We start from the raw sequence: 19,478 nt of genomic DNA on the forward strand, positions 1-19,478 counted from the left end.
GTGGTTAAAACGAATGTATATTATTACTCATGCATCTATGGATTAGATGGATGGTTCTGATCATCAGGGCTAGATATGGCTTATTTCATCTGGAATTGCTCCTGTATCTGCAATCACTTGGCAGGTTGGTGGTGGGGGTGCTGCTCTAGGGTGGCTTTTTACATTTGTGGCGGTTTACTGGCTCTCTTATGGGGGGGGGGTGGGTGACTGAGGCACATGTCTCTCATCATTCATCAGTGAAGTCTGGGCTTGTTCATACATGGTGGTGGCAGGATTCTAAGAGAGGTAGTAAAAACATGCAAGATCTCTTGAGGATTACACATGGAACTGGCATGTCACTTCTGACTTTATTTGGCCAAGTTCATTGGCCAAGGCAAATCAGGAGGTCAGTCAAAATTCAAGATGTGGGGAAATCAACTCTTATCTTCTTATAGGAGGAGCCAGGGTCATATTGCAGGGGGTGTGGATACTAGGAGGGGTGGAGAATTTGGGCCATTTTATAATCAATTCCGCCATACAGCGTGATCTTGCACAGTCTCTTCATCTCTCTAAACCTGTTTCCTAACCTGTAAAAATGGTTAGGAGAGTCACTATATTTTCTGAGATGATTTTGAAGATTAGAGAACTTCTGTAAAGTGCTTATGGTAGTATCTTGATATACCAAGTTTTTTTGTTTGCTTGCTTGTTTGTTTTCCTTTAAAATCTTAAAATACTTGCTTTGAGAGCCAGTACAGTGTTTAAAAATGTGGGCTCTGGAACTGACTGTGTTGGAGTCCTTGCCCCACCCCTTCCTGGCTTTTAGCCTTGGGCAAATTACTTAACTTTTTGTGCCTCACTTTCTAGGAAAGATTACTTATTTTGCAGGGTTGGTGAGGATCAAATGAATTAATACACAATAAGTGTTTAGAACTGTGAGCACTATATAGGTACTCAGTGTGTTGTTATTCCTCCTCCTATTATTACAGTGTGCTGCCTTTAATCCAAACCTTTTAAAACCTTATTGAAAAGTTTAGATCAGGCTGAAATTAGCATCCTTTCTTGCTTAAACCCATCTAATTTTTTAATGAAGCAGTTTTAACCTTTATGGTTGGTTTGCTAATATAATTATGAATTTTAGTGATGTGAATTCATTACGTAGAAACATTTCAGTTTGGAGTAAAACTGTCCTGTAGTATTTTGTCTTTTATTTACTTGCTTTTTATTATTATTTTTTTTAATTTTTTTTTTTCAACGTTTATTTATTTTTGGGACAGAGAGAGACAGAGCATGAACAGGGGAGGGGCAGAGAGAGAGGGAGACACAGAATCGGAAACAGGCTCCTGGCTCTGAGCCATCAGCCCAGAGCCTGACGTGGGGCTCGAACTCCCGGACCGCGAGATCGTGACCTGGCTGAAGTCGGACGCTTAACCGACTGCGCCACCCAGGCGCCCCTATTTACTTGCTTTTTAATTTTCTTTCTAAGCTTTTCCTGCATGTCACTTATTTCCATGGCTTCCATTCTGTGTTGGTTACCCCCACATTAACGTTTCAGGTTTAACTTTCAGTTCTGATTTTCATTCATTAACGAATTTTTTTTTTCTTCTCTCCAGTTAGTCATTAAATTTACTTTTTTTCCTTTCTCCCACCCTTCTCCTCCTTTATGCTTGTTACTTTTCATTTGGTCCAGGTCTCTTTTCCTTTATGCTTGTGGCTTTTAGTTTAGTCCAAGTCCTCATTTATTTCCTTAAATTAGTAGCCTCCTAACCAGTTTCTCAACTCCAATATTCTACTGCATCCTCCAGGAACTGTCAAGATAATTTATGTAAAAGATGTTTGATTATTTCATTTCCTTGGTTAAAATTTCTTTTTTAAACTTCCCGTGCTTGCAAGAAAAAAATAAATTTGAGCATCCAAGGTTCTTGATGAATCTGCCTCTGCTTCCCTTTTCAGCAGAATTTTTAGTTCACAGTAGAATTACTTAGTCCTGGCTATATGAGATTATTGAGGACTGTCAAAATCTCTTGCACTTTGTGCTTTTAATTTCATCCGAAATCCTCTGCCTAGGTTTGTTCTGTTGGCAGACTTTCAGATTGTGCATTTTTATTTATTTTATTTTATTATTATTTAAAAAAATTTTTTTTTTTAACGTTTATTTATTTTTGAGACAGAGAGAGACAGAGCATGAATGGGGGAGGGTCAGAGAGAGGGAGACACAGAATCTGAAACAGGCTCCAGGCTCTGAGCTGTCAGCACAGAGCCCGATGTGGGGCTTGAACTCACGGACCACGAGATCATGACCTGAACTGAAGTCGGCCACTTAACCGACTGAGCCACCCAGGCGCCCCCAGATTGTGCATTTTTAAAAAGATTTAGCTCAAGTGTGATTTCTCAAGGAGGGTTTCCTTATCCCTACTACCCATTCTCAGACATCTGATTCTTTGCCTGGTCTGGTGTATGCTTTTATTATAGCATTTATCACATTGGTGTTTTTAAACATCTTTGTTTAGGTATGATTCATATGACATACAATTCATTGAAGCGTGCAGCTCAGTGGTTTAGTATATTTATAGTTTTGCATCTATTACCACAGTCAATTTTAGAACATTTTCATTATTTTAGAAGGAAACCCACACCTCTTCACAAGTACCTCCTAACATCCCTTTCCTTCTATAATCACTAATCTATTTTGTCTCTATAGATCTGCTTATTCTGTGTATTTCATATTAATGGAATCATTTAATGTTTGGTCCTTAGTAATTGGCAGCTTTTATTTAGCATAATGTTTTCAGTTAGTCTGTGTTGTAGTGTATAGCAGTATTTTTTTTTTTTAATTGCCAGATGTTTCATTGTGTGCTATATTTTGTTCACTAGTTGCTGGGCATTTGGGTGGTTTCCACTTTTTAGCTATTATGAGTAGTGCTGTTGTAAGCATTTGGGTACACGTTTATGTGCAAACATGTTTTTGTTTCTCTTGGGTATGTACCTAGGAATGGAATTGCTGGATGCTGTGGTAACTGTTTCACTATTTGGGGAAATGCTAGACTGTTTTCCAATGTTGTTGCACTGTTTTACATTCCCACTATTAGTGTGTGAAGGTTTCAAATTTTCTACATCCTTACCTACACCTGTTATTGTCATTCTTTTGATTGTAGATATGCTGCGGGTGTCATCTGGTATCTCATTATGGTTTTGATTCTTTATTTTGTGATGGCTGATGATGATTAGCATTTTTTCATGTGTGTATTCACTATTTATATATTTCATTTGAAAAACTATTAATATCCTTTTGTCCATTTTAAAATTGGGTTCTTTTTATTAGTGTAGCAGTTTTCTAGATACAAGTCTCAAATATAGGTGTTTTTGTTTTGCATTTTCTGTCATTCTTTTTGGTTGTTTTCACTTTCTTGATGTTCTCCTTTTAAACATTTTTTTCTTTTTCTTTTTTTTCCTTTTTGCTGTAAATTCCTAATTTTTACTGTATTTGAAGTTAAGCCCAGTCTCTCTCTCTCTCTCTCTCTCTCTCTCTCTCTCTCTGTCCTGTGTTGTCGTAGTCTTGGTACTTGAAGGGCTCCAGCATAAGTTACTGTGGCATAAAAATTATTTTGGGAAGGTATTTGAGTACCCAAAATCTTTTATCTGCCAAAGAACAGAGCCTCTTCAAAGAACTCAGTTGTCATAAAATCTCTCTGCCCAGGCGCAGCCTTGGAAGACTCACTCTTCTCACTGGTGATGAGAAGTCTCCATACCACACCTAAACAGACATCGTCACAAAACTACCATATCTCCTATCCTGTTCTCCTAAGGGCCCATTTATTTTTCCAGAAAATGATTTGTTTTCCTGTAAGTGCCCTTCCCCCTTTCCCCTATTAAAGCTGGTATGTAAGCCATAGATTCTAAACACCTTCTTGAGTCACACTTTTTTTGTGAACTACTATATATACACACGAATAAAAATCTGTCTTCTCTCTAGCTAATCTGATGTAGGAGAGGCAAAAAAATACATTTTCTTTACCCATCCTAGGTTTATAAGCTGGGACCATACAATTTAACTGACAGAAGACAGAATAATAAGAGAAAAACAGAAGTTGATTCATTTGTGCATTGTGCATACACATGGGAATACTCATTGATGAGTAACTCAAAAGGGTGGTTAGAACTTGGGCTTATGCAACATCTTAACAACAGAACAATACTTTTTTTTTTTTAAGAGAAGGACAAGACAAAAAGGACTTTGAGCTTCTAAGGGTGGCAAATTGTGGGAAATTATATATATGTGGGGGAACTAATGGAACATTAAGTGTTAGTAAAGTTAAATTTGAGATATAATCATGTACACCCAAAACTGATTATATAACATGATTTAATATTTGTATTGCAAAATGATCATAATAAATCTAGTTAACATCCATTACATGTAGTTACACTTATTTTTCTTGTAAAATCTTCTAAGATTTACTTACTCTCTTAGCAACTATTTAAATATACATTGCATTATTATTAACTGTAATCACTGTGTTGTATATTACATCCCAAGACTTAGTCATCTTATAACTGGAAGTTTGTACTTTTTTTTTTTTTTTTACTTTTTTTTTTTTTTAACGTTTATTTATTTTTGAGACAGAGAGAGACAGAGCATGAAGGGGGGAGGGGCAGAGAGAGAAGGAGACACAGAATCGGAAGCAGGCTCCAGGCTCTGAGCCATCAGCCCAGAGCCCGACGTGGGGCTCGAACTCACAGACCGCGAGATCGTGACCTGAGCTGAAGTCGGACGCCCAATCAACTGCGCCACCCAGGTGCCCCTGGAAGTTTGTACTTTTGACCACCTTTACCCATTTCATCCATTCCTCAACCTTTGGCCACTGGCAAACATCAGTGTGTTTTCTGTATCTATGAATTCAGCTTTTGTTTTTGTTTTTATTTTTTGTTTTAAATTTTTTTAATGTTTATTTTTGAGAGAGGGACAGAGTGCAAGTGGGGGAGAGGCAAAGAGAGAGGGAGACACAATCTGAAGCAGGCTCCAGGCTCAGAGCTGTCAGCACAGAGCTGGATGCGGGCCTCGAACTCACAAACTACAAGGTCATGTCCTGAGCCTAAATCGGATGCTTAACTGACTGAGCCACCCAGGTGCCTCTGTTTCTGTTTTTGTTTTTACAGTTAACTTATTTTGAGAGAGATGTTAGAGCTGGAGAGGGCAGAGGGAGAGGGGCTTGGATATCTAGTTAGATTCTATAGGTGTTCCTTACAATATGCTTTTTGATTTTAAATTTTTACTTGCTTTGGTTGGTATATGGATATCATACTTTTTGCGTACTAATCTGCCCATCTTGCTAGACTTTAGTTTCCCAATATTTAAAAAAAAATTTTTTTTAAGAGTGTGCAAGCAGAGAAGAGATCAGAGGGCAGAGGGAGAGAGCAAGAATCTCAAGCAAGCTCAGTGCAAAGCCTCACATGGGGCTCAATCTCACAACCCTCAGGTCTCACAACCTGAGCCGAAATCAAGAGTTGGATGCTCAACAGACTGAAACACCCAGGCACCCCAATATATTGCTATTTTTGAGTTACAGTACAGCCAACTGCATTATCTGGAAATAACGAGATAGTGGTTTTTTCCTAATCCTTATAACACTGGTTTCTTTTTCTCAGTGCACTGGCTAGAATCTTCTGGTAAATATTAAAAAGTGGTGGTGATAGTGGGATTCTGTTTGTTTTGGCTTTAGAGGGAATGCTTGATAAGTTTCACCAGTAAGAATGATGTTTGTTGTTGGTTTTGGGTAGATAACCTTTATCAGGTAAGCATATTTTCTTTGTGCCATTTTTAGCAAATGGGTATTGGTTTCTGCCTCTATTGAGATAGTTTTCTTACTTCAATTTGTTGATATGGTGAATTGAATTATATTGATTTTTTTCTGGTTATTAACCAACCTTGGCATTATTAAGGTTACTCAGACTTGGTCATGATATAGCTACACTGTCCAATGTAGTTATAGCTACACTGTCCAGTGTATTAAGCAGTAGCTACACGTAGCACTTGAAATTCATGAAAGTTAAATATAATCCAGTTTCCCAGGTATACCAACCTCATCATTTCAAGTGTTAATTGTAGCTGGTGGCTATCATATTGGAGAGTGCAAAGTACACATTTCAGTTATTGTGGAAGGTTCTGTTGGGCATTGTTGTGATATAGTTGTCATTGAAATATATTGCTGGAGTTATTTGGCTAATCCATGTATATATGTTTGTTTATGCATCTGTAATCATGCCAAAATTTTATTAGTTAAAAAAAAAACAAAATTGTATTAGTTTCATAGAAAGAGACGGAAGGTAGTCTCTTTATTTCTGTTCTCTGGAAGAGTTTGTGTAATATGTAACCCTTTCTGGTCTTCGAAAATTTGAAACATCTCATTAAGCCTAATGTCTCTTTGTGGGAAGACTTTAATTATTTTCTCTAATGATAACTGATCTTTTCAGATTTTTGGTTTTCTTCTAGAATAAGTGTTTGTTACTCATATTTGTTTAGGAAATCATCTGAGTTACCAGATTTATTGCCGTGAAACAGGAGTCCTCAAACTGTTGCCTGCAGGCTGCTGCCTCCTTTTGGTAAATAAAGTTCTGCTGTAATACAGCCATGCCCATTCATACATTGTTGGTAGTTGCTTTAGTGCTATAAATGCAGAGTTGAGTAATTATGATGGAAGGTATGAGCAAAAACATTAAACTGTCTAGTCCTTTAAGAAAACGTTAGCCAATCCTTGGCTTAAAGTATTCTTTATTGTCCTATCTATCAGTGCATCCTTAAATCTCTGTAGTTACATTTCTTTTTTTATTCCTAATGTTAATAGTTATTACTCTTTTCTTGATAAGCCTTGTCAGAGATTTACCATATTTTGATTGTTTAAATGTATTCTCCTAATTAATGAATTAGTTTCGGTTCTTTATTATCTTCTTTCTTAATTCTTTGGGAACTTTCGTATTGTCTTTTGGTTTCCTAAATTTCATGCTTAGTTTACTTATTTTGAGGCGTTTTTCAGTATAACATATAAGGCTCTTTTTTGTGTTACTATCCCTAATTCTGTCAAGTTTTATGTTCATTATCTTGTATCACTCAGTTATATTACTTGTGAGCTTTTTGTAACATATGGAAATACTTATCTTTCTGTTTTCTACTAATTTAATTACATTTTAGTTATATAAGTGTGGTGGGTGAGATTTGGATTCTTTTAAATTTTTTGGGACATGCATTATATATCAGATTGTTCTGACATTGTAAATGTTTGTGTCCTTGATAAGATTATGTAAGGATGCAGGGTTGAATGACTCACAAATTAAGCTTGCTGTCTTATTTCCGTCTTCTATATCTTTACTAATTTTTCTAGTGTATAACCTATCAATGTGGAAAAAAGTATGTTAAATCTCTTGTGTCGTGGTGATTTTATTCCTGTGGTTTTTTTTTTTTTAATTGTTTTTTTTTTTTTTCCAACGTTTATTTATTTTTGGGACAGAGAGAGACAGAGCATGAATGGGGGAAGGGCAGAGAGAGAGGGAGACACAGACTCGGAAACAGGCTCCAGGCTCTGAGCCATCAGCCCAGAGCCCGACGCGGGGCTCGAACTCACGGACCGCGAGATCGTGACCTGGCTGAAGTCGGACGCTTAACCGACTGCGCCACCCAGGGGCCCCTATTCCTGTGGTTTTATCAATTTTTGCTGTATTTTCATCTTATTTAATAGCTTACATAAACTTAAAATTATTTTTATGGTGATTTGAATCCTTTAATCATTTTGTGATGACTTTTTTATGTCATAATTCTTTGTGTGTTAAAATTTGTTTGGCCTGATTAGAATGTAGGCACCTACTTTATTATTTTTCTTATAGTTCTTGTTTTTTACTTGGCCTTTTTTTCTCTTTGCCTTTTTTCTTTTTAAAAGATTATTTTCATTTTACTCCGGTCCCTTTTTTCTTTTTTTTTAAGCTTTTTAATTGAGTAAATTTAACATCTGACATTTTGCAAGTTTAAGGTGTACCTTGTGTTATTTTGATATGCTTATATATTGTAATATGATTGCCAAAGTAGCCAAATTTATCATAGTGCATATAGTAGAAGATTATTGTTTGTATTCATTATGTTGTGCATTAATTAGGTCTCTATGTGTTATTTGCTACTCATTGAAAATTTGTATCTTTAAACACTATTGATCTTACCTCCTCCATCCCCTAAAAATAAAAATTTCACTCTATGTTTTATAAGTTTAACTTTTTTGGATTCCACATACATGTGGTATCATATGTACTTGTTTTTCTTTGTTCACCTTATCTCACTTAACATAATGTGCTCTGGGGCCATCCATGTTGTTGCACATGACAGGATATCCTCCTTTCTCATGGCTGAATATAGTTCCTTATGCATATGTACCTTTTTTTTTAATCCATTCTTCCATTGATGGGCATTTGAATTGTTTCCGTATCTGGGCTATTGTGAATAATGCCGTGATAAACACAGGAGTGCATATATCTTCTCAAAATCGTGTTTTCATTTCCTTTGGGTATATACCCAGAAGTAGAATTGCTAGATCATAATGTTAGCTCTATTTTAAATTTTTGAGGAACCTTCATATTTTCCATGGTGGTTGGACCAGTTTACATTCTCACTGGTGCTATATAAGGATTCTCTTTTGACCACATCCTCACTAGCACCTGTTTTCTCTTGATAATAGCAATTCTAACAGGTGTGAGGTGATATCACATTGTGATTTTTGATTTGCGTTTCCCTGATGATTAGCATTGTCGAGCATTCTTTCATGTGTTTTTCACTGGCCATTTTGATGTCCTCTTTGGAACAATGTTTAGTTCTTCTGCCTTTTTAAAAATTAGATTATTATTACTATTATTTTTTAAAGTTTATAAATGTTTATTTTGAGAGAGAGGGAGTGTGGGAGGGGCAAAGAGAGGGAGAGAGAGAATCTCAAGCAGGCACTGTGCAGTCAGTGTGGAGCCTGACATAGGTTCGAACTTACGAACTGTGAGATCATGACCTGAGCCGACACCAGGAGTTGGGTGCTTAACCGATTGAGCAGATTTGTTTTTTTATTATTGACTGAGCTTTTCATATACTTTTTATGTTGATCCCTCATCTGATACATGGTTTGCCAGAATTTTCTCCCATTGTGTAGGTTTTTTGTTGTTGTTAATTGCTCTTTTTCTGTGTAGATGCTTTTGAATTTGATATAGTCCCACTTGTTGAGTTTTGCTTTTATTTCGGCTTATGATGTCATACCCAGAATTTATTGACAAGACCAATACCTGCAAGCTTTTTCTCTGCATTTTCTTGTAGGAGGTTTATGGTGTCAGGTCTTATGTTTAAGTGTTTGATTCATTTTGGGTTAATTATTGTGAGTGGTGTGAAATAAGGGTCTGATTTCATTGTTCTGCATGTGTTGCTGTAGTTTTCCCAGCACCATTTGTTGAAGAGACTATCCTTTTCTCCATCGGATATTCTTGGCTCTCTTGTTGATTGTTGATCATATATGCCTGGATTTAATTCTGGGCTCTCATTCTGTTTGATTGGTTGAGGTATCTGTTTTTGTTTTTGTGTTGTACTGTAGTTTGAAACCTGGAAGCATTGTGTGTGTGTGTGTGTGTGTGTGTGTGTGTGTGTGTGTGTGTGTGTGTTTTCAGGATTGCTTGGGCTATTTGGTGTCTTTAGTGGTTTCATACAAATTTTAAGTTATTTCTTCTATTTCTGTGAAGATTGCGTTTGGTAGTTTGATTGTGGGGGCAGGTTGTGTTGACTCTGTAGATACCTTTGGGTAGTATGGCTATTTTAACAGTATTAATTCTTCTGATCCATGAATATGGGATGTCTTACTCATTGTGTCTTCTTTGATTTCTTTCAGTGGAGTCGTGTAATTTTTGTTGTACAAGTCTTTGGCTTCCTTGGTTAACATTATTTCTAAGCATTTTATTGTTTTTGATACTATTTTAATTAAATTTAATAGTTTCGTTTCTTTCATAGATACTTCATCATTAGTATATAAAGGAGTGCAGCTGATTTCAGTGTGTTGATTTTTTTTTTTTTATGGTGTCATTTTCCTGAAATCATTGCTTAATTTTCAGAGTTTTTTTGATGGATTCTTTGGCATTTTTCCAGGTATAATTTGATCCTTGAACATTATAAGGTTTAGGGATGCTGACCCACTGTGCAATCAGAAATCTGTGTATAACTTATGACTCCCCCCAAACTTTACTACTAATAGCCTACTGTTGACTGGAAACCTTACCAGTAACATAAACAGTCAATTAACATATATTGTATATGTTTACATGTATAATATTGGTATATTCTTAGAGTAAGCTAGAGAAGAAATGTTATTAAAATCATAAGGAAGAGAAAATATATTTATGATACTGTACGTACTGAGAAAAATCCACATATAAATGGACCTGGGCAGTTCAAACCTGAAGTTGTTCAAGGGTCAGCTGTATAATATCATACCGTCAGCAAATGGTGACGGTTTTACTTCTCTCAGATTTGATTGCCTCTTATTTCTTTGTCTTGGTTAGTTGCTCTAGCTGGGACTTCCAGTGTTACATTGAGTAGGAATGGTGAGAGCAGTCATTCTTGTTTTTGATCTTATGGAAAACACTTTGCATTTTTCTCCATTGAATATAATGTTAGCTGTGGTTTTGTCTTAATGGCCTTTATTATGTTGAGGTGTGTTCCTTCTATACCTTATCTGTTAAGGGTTTTTATCATGGAAGGATGTTGTATTTTGTCAAACGCTTTTTCTGTGTCTATTCACGTGATCATGTGATTTTTGTCTTTTATTGACATGTGATATATGTATTGATATGTGTATGTTGAACCATCTTTGCATCTCAGGGATGAATTACACTGTGTCGTGCTTGATTATCTGATGTGTTCTTGAATTCAGTTTGCTAATATTTTGTTGAGAGTTTTTTTTATCTATATTCATTAGGGATATTGGTCTATAGTTTTCTTGTAGTACTTGTATGGTTTTGGTAGGAGTATAATACTGGCTTCATAGAATGAGTTTGGAAGTATTCCCTCTGCCTTGATATGTTGGAAGAGCTTGGTGTTAATTCTTTAAATGTTTGGTAGAATTCTCCGGTGAAGTCTTCTGGTCCAGGAATTAACTGTGTAGGGAGTTTTTGTGATTACTTATTAAATTTCTTTATTTGATCTGTTCAGATTTTCTATTTTTTCTGATTCAGTCTTGGTAGGTTGTTTATTTCTAGAAACGTATCCATTTCTTCCAGGTTTTGTAATTTGTTGGTGTATAGTTATTTTGCTACTGGTCATTTACAGTTTTATTTTTGTAGTATCAGTTGTAGTATCTCCTCTTTCATTCCTGATTTTATTTATTTGTGTTTTCTCTTTTTTCTTAGTTTAGCTATAGGTTTGTCAGTTTTGTTTATCTTTTTGAAGAATGAGTTATTAGTTTTTGTTTATCTTTTCTATTTTTTTTTTGGTCTCTATTTCATTTATTTCCACTCTAATCTTTATTATTTCCTTCTTTTCACGACTTTGGGCTTAATTAGTTCTTCAGTTAGTTGAGATGTAAAGTTAGGTTTATTTCAGATCTGATTTCCTAATATATGCATTTATTGCTATACATTTTCCTTTTGAGAGCTGCTTTCGCTGCATCCTACAATATTGATATGATGTTTTTCCATTTGCATTTGTTTCCAGATATTTTATTTCCATTTTGATGTTGTCATGGACCCAGAGTTTGTTTAGAAGTGTGGTGTTTAGTTTCCACATATTTATAGATCTTACTGATTTTTTCTTGTTGATTTCCAGTTTTATACTTTTGTGTTGAGAAAAGACAGTTGGTATGATTTTAGTCTTAAATTTGCTCAGATTCGTTTTGTGGCATGTCATATGTTCTGTCCTAGAGAATGTCCCCCGTGCAATTGAGAAGAATATGTATTCTGCTGCTGTTGAATATATATGTTAAGTCCATTTGTTCTTAAAGTGTGGTTCAGTTTCAGTGTTTACTTGTTTATTTTCTGTCTGCGATATCTTTCTGTTGCTGATAGTGGGGTATTTAAGTCCCCTACTATTACTGTATTGTTGTGTATTTCTCTCTTAAGATCTGTTAGTATTTGCCTGATATATTTTGGTGGTTGGGTGTTGAGGATGTATATTTTTATGATTATTGTATATTATTGATCTTTTTAGCATAATCTAATGCCTTTTTTTTTGTTTGGTCGCTTATTAACCTTTTATGGCTTGAAGTCTTTTGTCTGATGTATATATATATGGCTGTGTCTACCTTTTGGTTTCTGTTTGGAATACCATTTTCCATCCTTTTGCTTTGAGCCTATGTGTGTTGTTAGAGCTGAGATGAATCTCCTGTAGACAGGATATAGTTGAGTCTTGTTTTTTTAAATTTTTTTTTTTTTTTTTTTTCAACGTTTATTTATTTTTGGGACAGAGAGAGACAGAGCATGAACGGGGGAGGGGCAGAGAGAGAGGGAGACACAGAATCAGAAACAGGCTCCAGACTCCAAGCTATCAGCCCAGAGCCTGACGCGGGGCTCGAACTCACGGACCGCGAGATCGTGACCTGGCTGAAGTCGGACGCTTAACCGACTGCGCCACCCAGGCGCCCCGAGTCTTGTTTTTTTAATCTATCCAGCCACTCCGTACCTTTTGGTTGCTAAGTTCAATCCATTTATATTTAGGGTGATTATTGATATGTAACGATTTACAGCTGTCACTTTATCTTTTGTCTTTTGGTTATTTTGTCTCTTTATTGTTTCTTTTTTCTACTGTTTATCTACCTTTGTATATTGGTAGTTTTCTATGGTAGTCTCCCCCCCCCCCTTTTTTTTTCTTTCTTTCTTTTTAAATGATTTGTGTCTCTGCTGTAGATTTTACTTAGTGGTTACCATGAGGTTTACATAAAATATTTCATAGATAAAATAGTCTTTCTGTTGGTAGTTTATCTTCATTTACCTATAAAGCTGTTCCATTCTTCTGTTCTTCCTTGATATTTTTGATGTCATAAATTATCTTTTAAAAATTTTTTTGTTTATTTATTTTTGAGAGAGCGAGAGACAGAGTGCAAGCAGGGGAGGCGCAGAGAGAGAAGGAGACACAGAATCCAAAGCAGGCTTCAGGCTCTGAGCTGTCAGCATGGGGCTCGAACCCATGAACTGTGAGATCATGACCTGAGCTGAAGTTGGAGGCTTAACCGACTGAGCCACCCAGGCGCCCCCCTGATATGCTTGATTTTCAATGAAACCTAATGCATTCCTTATTTATTGAGTTCTTTATCTTTAGAACTGTGTAATTCTTTTTTAGAATTTCTCTTCGCTAAGGTACTCCTTGTGTTCATAAATTTTATTCCTGAGATCATTGTATTGCCTTCCTGAGTTTTCTTTTAGCTCATTGAACTTCTTCACGAAGCTATTTTGAGTTCTTTATTAGTTAGATGGCAGTGTTTTGTGTTTTTGTATTTAGTTGCTGGAAAGTTTTCATTTTCTTTTGTGATATCATATTATCATGATTTTTTATAGTGTTTGATTAAAAAGTGCTTCTGCCTGTATTGGAAGTAGTGAACATCTTTCTTATTTACTTAAAGCTTTATTTCCTTTCATTCTCAAAAGCTCAATAGGTTGGTAATTAGGAGCCTTCTTGTTTTTCAGTAGGTAGTGGTGTAGCACAAGTTTTTGGTGTCTCTGACCAGGGCTTACTTGCCACTATGTTTGTGAGTATTGGTTTAAAAACAAACAAACAAAAAAAACAAAAAAACTGCCAGCGAGAAAAAGCATGGTGGCAGATTTGGGGGAGGTGTGTGCTTAGCACTTGGGGCTTTGGGTTTGCCCACAGTCCAGTAGGGGAGAGTCCTTTAATGTTGGGGGGGGGGGTGCCTCTTAGAGGTACACCGTGAGTCTTGATCGGCTTACCAGAATCCTGGGGTAGAACTTTTCTGAAGTTCTTTGCCTGCTTCCTTTTACCCTTCCCTCCCCGTAGTCACTGTGGATTCTTCTCAGAGAAAGCAGTGGGTCTTTCCAGCTGCAGCATGCATGGCAGCATGCACTGGACTTCCAGTGATCACTTTCACCTTCCACCTTCTCTGCCAAAACGGACACTAGATCTGCTGCTTTCTCTGCTACTGTTCCTATCTGTAGCTTCCTATCCACCCATTGGTGCACAGACGGGTGGACCATTCGGGTGTCCTGTTGTGCTGTGCAGAGGTGCTTTTTATTGGGCTATGGATGTATGATTAGTTATAAATCGAAGGAGGGAGAAAAAAGCAACCACTTACAATGCAATGATGTTGATGTCTAACTGCCCTTTTTTTTTTTTTTTTAGGTGTGGTAGTTTTAGTGTGTTTCTTTCTTTTAAAAAATAGTTAATACCTTTGAAATTCTGTATTGCATAAAGTAGTTTTAGTATTAATGCCTTGGTCCCTTTCAAAATTGACACAAAGTCCCTTTTACTATCAATAGCACCCTCCTCCCAGCTTCCATGATGATATTGCCCAGCATTTTAGTTCTCTTTTTTATCCCCTAAATGAGACTTGTTAGTTGTGTACAGTGCTTGTTTGTATTCTGCTACCGTGTTTAAAAGTTCTTTTTTAAAAACTTTCTTCTATTAGAATTTCAAAGTTTGTTATCTCCTGTCTCTTAATTCTCCTTTAAATTTCTCACCTCTTAGCTTTGCATTTTATGTGGTTTCTTCAAATTACTAATTTTTATGACTTTCTTTTTGCCCATTTTTAATGTTTAACCTGCTCATTGAGATTTTGAAATCATCCATTAGTTTTTTGTTGTTGTTGTTCCTTTCTAGTTTTTTTTGGTGATTTTCAAAAGTTTCTTTTTGTTCGCATATTCTGTGGTTTAATTTTTAAAAATCCCTTTTATGTGTGTGTCGTTTCATATTTTATAATGTGGCGATATTGAAGATCTGAATTCAGTGGTGTATAACATGTTCACTCTTGGTATTTGTGTCCTTAGGTGTGTGGTGATCCTTGAGCAGGACTCATATTTCGTTGAGCTTTATTTAATATGTGGAAAATTTGGGAGCTTACATTGAGAAGTTTTTTTTTGTTTTTTGTTTTTGTTTTTTTTCACTCCATAGAGGAATTTCTTTTGCATCTGCTAGGAAATAGGACTTGTTATGTCTTGGGAGCTGTCTAGGGTCTTATATGCTTAAAGCATGACTCTCAGGTTCAGTTTGCCTCCTAGTAGCTAGCACTGTGCTGATATGAATGTTTGTTTTCTTACATCTTTATGTGCATACTACTTACTACTCAAGTTTCATTTCATCCTATTTTTGTGGAGATGGATAGGTGGGGAGTGTGGCAGTGAAGGTGGAGTGTGGAGATATCCTTATAGATTTTCTTTTTTATGAGCTCAGCAACATAATTTCCTGCTGGATCTGTTGGGCTCTTTATAATAAGTCTGTATATTGTAGGATGTTCCATTTTTTAAGTTGTATTTGTTAGGCTCATCACTACCTCTGTTAGATACCTCTCTCTTCACCCTTTCCCAAAAGTCACCCTTTCCCTTTCTCATGCTTTCAGGTCCCCAGAATTTTCTTGTTTTACTGCCAGCGAGTGTCTAGTGTCAGGTGTCTAGTTGTTGTATACATAAATCTCTCCACATTTCATTCAGTGTACTAATTTAGAAATTCTTTAAAATTTCTTCTGTGTCTTACTGTAGTTTTTAAATTTTACTTGACCTTTTTGCCCTGATACTCAGTTGGTGTACTTCTTTTGGACCCTCTGACTCTCCTGATGTGCTTGTTGATATGTCTTTGTTGATATGCAGTTAAGCGAGATTCTAAATTAATTATTATTGACAGTGGGTGTGGGCTGCTTTAGTAGTTGTACCAATTAGATTATTTTCTCTAGATGAGTTCTCCTAAGGGATGTGTGGCTCTAATCCTCTATGTGGGTTATCCCTGGTGTGGTAAATGAACTGAGACAGCATTTAAAAAAGTGAATTATTGTTTAGGGTATGTGGGCAGGGAACATATTGGCAAGGCTTGTGTCTCCCTTGAACAAGACAAATGGCTGAAAGAGCATTTGGGTCACAAAATCCCAAATGATTTATCTTGCAGTCTGTGTTGAGTCAAGAAAGCTCATATGAAAGCTCTTTGCCCATCTTAGCTTTGCTTTGATATCTGGTGGAGTTCCAAAATCCTATTTGCTGTGTTCTCTTGAGCTGAGATTATTAACAGGAATTAGGAAGTAATTTGCTGTAGAGGTAGGAGTAGTTACTGGAAGATTATGTTTTATTAATTATGGTGGGCCAAAGCTAGGGTACATTCATCTTGTTGTCTTCAGTCCATTCCACTCCATTTCTTCTGAGTTGGGGTGGTTTATGGAGTTTTGGTTTTGCTTCTGTTGACTATCAGCATGGTCAGTGACCTTCTGATTTCTAACATTGCTTTTTCTTTGTTTTATAGTTCTTGGGCCATTTTAATAGATTTGGGGGAGAAGAGAGATATGTTATAATGTGATTAACCACTGTAAAATCAGAAGTTCTGTTGAAAAAGATTCAAAGGTTTATTCTCTTCTTTTCAGGTAGAAAAGTTCCTTCTTAACTAGGGATAAGATTTTGATGATTTTACTTTCTACATCGGAGCTCTAACTTCTGCATATCCACTCCTTCCTTACTGTTTCCCTCCTTTTTCATCACCCCTTTTTGTTGTTTTTGTTTTTTGTTTTTTTTGGGTTTTTTTGTGTATGCATGATGAGGTGGGAATCTTAAGTTTTTTTTTCTCTTTTGTGTTCCTTTATTACTAAGAATTTGTTGTCCCCTTTCTCGTGTTCGCACTCACTGACATTTTTTTGATAGATTGAGAAGTCATTGAGACTTTGAGAAGTCATTTATTAGGTCAGAGATTTTTTGTAAACTGGTTTCAATTAGAATAGAAAACCTCATGAATTACCCACAAAAAGAGTATTATTTAATGAGACTTTTTTTTTTCTTAGCGTGTTTATGTATTGGGTTGTACTGCAATTAAAAAACGAAAATTTGAAAGTCACTGTCCTGGCCTTAGGTTATGGATTGTGACCTATGCCTCCCCCAAAGAATCCGTAATTCAAAGGAGATCTTCTGTAGAGTTGAGCGGCTTTAATTGAAGAGCTGGTGGCACTTCTGCCCCCTTCGTTGCAATAGCAGCCATAAGCTGTTCGTTGAAGTCTTGGAGTTCCAGTGGATACTGTTATAGGTGTGGAGGAGGTAGAACAGACTGTGGTCCTAGGCACCTCCTAGCTGTAGAGACTTCTGCTTTTTAGGTATTTTGTAACTTAGAATTTGGTGGGAGATTTTGTTTGACAGAAGAGCTCAAATGCTTAAGAGTATTTGAAAAGATTGTTAGATAACCAAGGCTTTGAGACCGAAATAGCCCTTGTCTTTATTTAAAAACAACTTTTTTAAATGTTTGTTTATTTTTGAGAGAGAGCGCGAGTGGGGGAGGGGCAGAGAGGGAGACAGGGAGACACATGCTCCAGGCCCTGAGCTGTCAGCACAGAGCCTGATGCGGGGCTTGAACCCATAAACTGCGAACCATGACCTGAGCCAAAGCCAGATGCTTAACCAGGTGAACCACCCAGGAACCACGCCCTTGTCTTTAAATAAGTCAGTGTAGTATAAGTAACGTTTGGGTATTTCTTTCTTTAATTATTCAACCTTTAGTTTTGTTTCCTGCTTTTCTAGAATGAAATGTAGTGAACATCCTCACGTTTTGGTATGTTTTCAGTCTTTGCAGTTTTTTATTTTTTTTGGCCCTATTACCAGTGAACATAGAGTAGACATGATGTACCATAGTGTAACTTAATAAAATATCTGTGACAATCACTTGTAAACATACAGTGAAAGGTTCCCAGAAATTCTTGGTTTATGGTCCCCTTTGTGTTTTGTCACTTTTTTCATAGAGCCAAAAAATGATAACCTAATAGTTCTCTTTCAGTACTCAATAACTTAAGTATTTATGGCTTAGGAATTACATATACATTGAAAGAAAAAATATATATTTTTAAATTCTTAAATAATGAAAGTTATTTACTAATGGGATATATTTGCCTGTTAGGATGGGATTGGACACTCCCACCTCATTTCCTGCTTCTCACTGCAGTACTTTTTTTATCTCATCACCTGCCCCCAAAGCCAGTTTCTCATTGATGTGGTACCTTCAGAAGGAATGTAGAATGATTTTATGTTGAAATGGAATTACCTCGAGCTAGTAGTTTACTTGGTGTCTGACAAATCTTCAGAATCATCACGTTTTATCGCTAATTAAAAATATCCCATAATGCCTGTGACTTTAGCAGTGGTGTTTTGGGTGTTCTGAGATATCTTGGAGCACCATTTGGTAATGGTAGGTGTAGGTATTTACAGCTTATACAGCAATTAAGCAAATAGTTGCTATCTACATTTCATAGAAGAGAAAATGCAGCCATTTCTGTAGGGTAAGCTATAGGTATTTGTATGAAGCCAATCTACTGAGCTGTCTAGTTGCATCTCAGAAGACAGTCTCTATTCTGAAGTTTACTTTGGCATCTGGGTGGCTCAGTCGGTTAAGCGTCTGACTTCGGCCCAGGTCATGATCTCGCGGTTTGTGAATTCGAGCCCCATGTTGGGCTCTGTGCTGACAGTCAGCTCAGAGCCTGGAGCCTGCTTCGGATTCTGTGTCTCCCCATCTCTCGGCCCCTCCCATGCTCATGCTCCGTCTCTCTCTCTCTGTCTCTCAATAATAAATAAATGTTAAAAAAAAATTGAAGTTTATTTCTCATAGCTATTTTTTTTTAAAGTACTTAATTTTCTGTGAGTTTTTATACCCTTTTTAGAGAAGAAAACTTAGGTTTGCTAGGCGTTTGAAAAGAAATACCTTCTTTCAAAGTGAAAGATAGCAAAACCACTTTTTGTATTGGTGTTCTTTCTTTTGTTTTTCCTGGGAAAATACATAAAAGATCAAAAGTTAATTTTCAAGTTAGTGAGTAATTGTATAAACGGATTTGTGAGGAACAGATCATATTTAACTAACGTTGTTGGAGAGCTGAATAGTAAGAATTGCAGATAATTATATGATAGTATAAGGTAATAAAATTGTAGTGTTTCAGACCTGGACAAGATCTAAGGTGGGATGAGGGTGGAGATGAGGGTTGGTTCATCTAATGGAATTCACTGGGTCATGTAATTCTTCTGTATCTTTTAGGATCTTCCAGTGGGAGGTGATGGAAGGAAGGAAGAAGGAGGACTGGTTAGAGAGAGATTGTGATTTTATTCTTGTTAAAGGCAGAGGTGCCTTTGGCAGTTCAGAATATTTACACTCTTGGCTCCTGCCACGGTCTACAACCTTGAACATCTTTTGTCTAGTCTTCATTTAAAAGTTCAGTTTTAAGAAAAAAATGTTAAGGAAAGCTCAAAGGATAGGCAGTCCATAATATCTGTCGATTACTGGTTTGTTTTCCGTCTTTAAAAAATGCTTTTTAAAAATACTTTATTACAAGTACTTGAAA

The 19,478-nt window shown here is 36.4% G+C and overlaps 1 protein-coding gene across 8 annotated transcripts in view; it reads left to right on the plus strand.

Moving 5' to 3' along the window:
- The window catches only part of PDS5B (PDS5 cohesin associated factor B), a 202,131-nt gene that overhangs the window by 25,168 nt on the left and 157,485 nt on the right, over positions 1 to 19,478 (plus strand). Inside the window, exon 2 of one of the 8 annotated variants that reach the window (XM_047863764.1) lies at positions 6,497 to 6,576. The exons of the other annotated variants lie outside the window; for them this stretch is intronic. The gene's annotated coding sequence lies outside the window, so the exon portion shown is untranslated. The remainder of the gene's footprint in view (positions 1 to 6,496; positions 6,577 to 19,478) is intronic. 8 annotated transcript variants of the gene reach the window in all.

The sequence above is a fragment of the Prionailurus viverrinus genome, chromosome A1 (genome assembly GCF_022837055.1).
Source record: "Prionailurus viverrinus isolate Anna chromosome A1, UM_Priviv_1.0, whole genome shotgun sequence".
In the NCBI taxonomy this organism is placed as follows: Eukaryota; Metazoa; Chordata; class Mammalia; order Carnivora; family Felidae; genus Prionailurus; species Prionailurus viverrinus.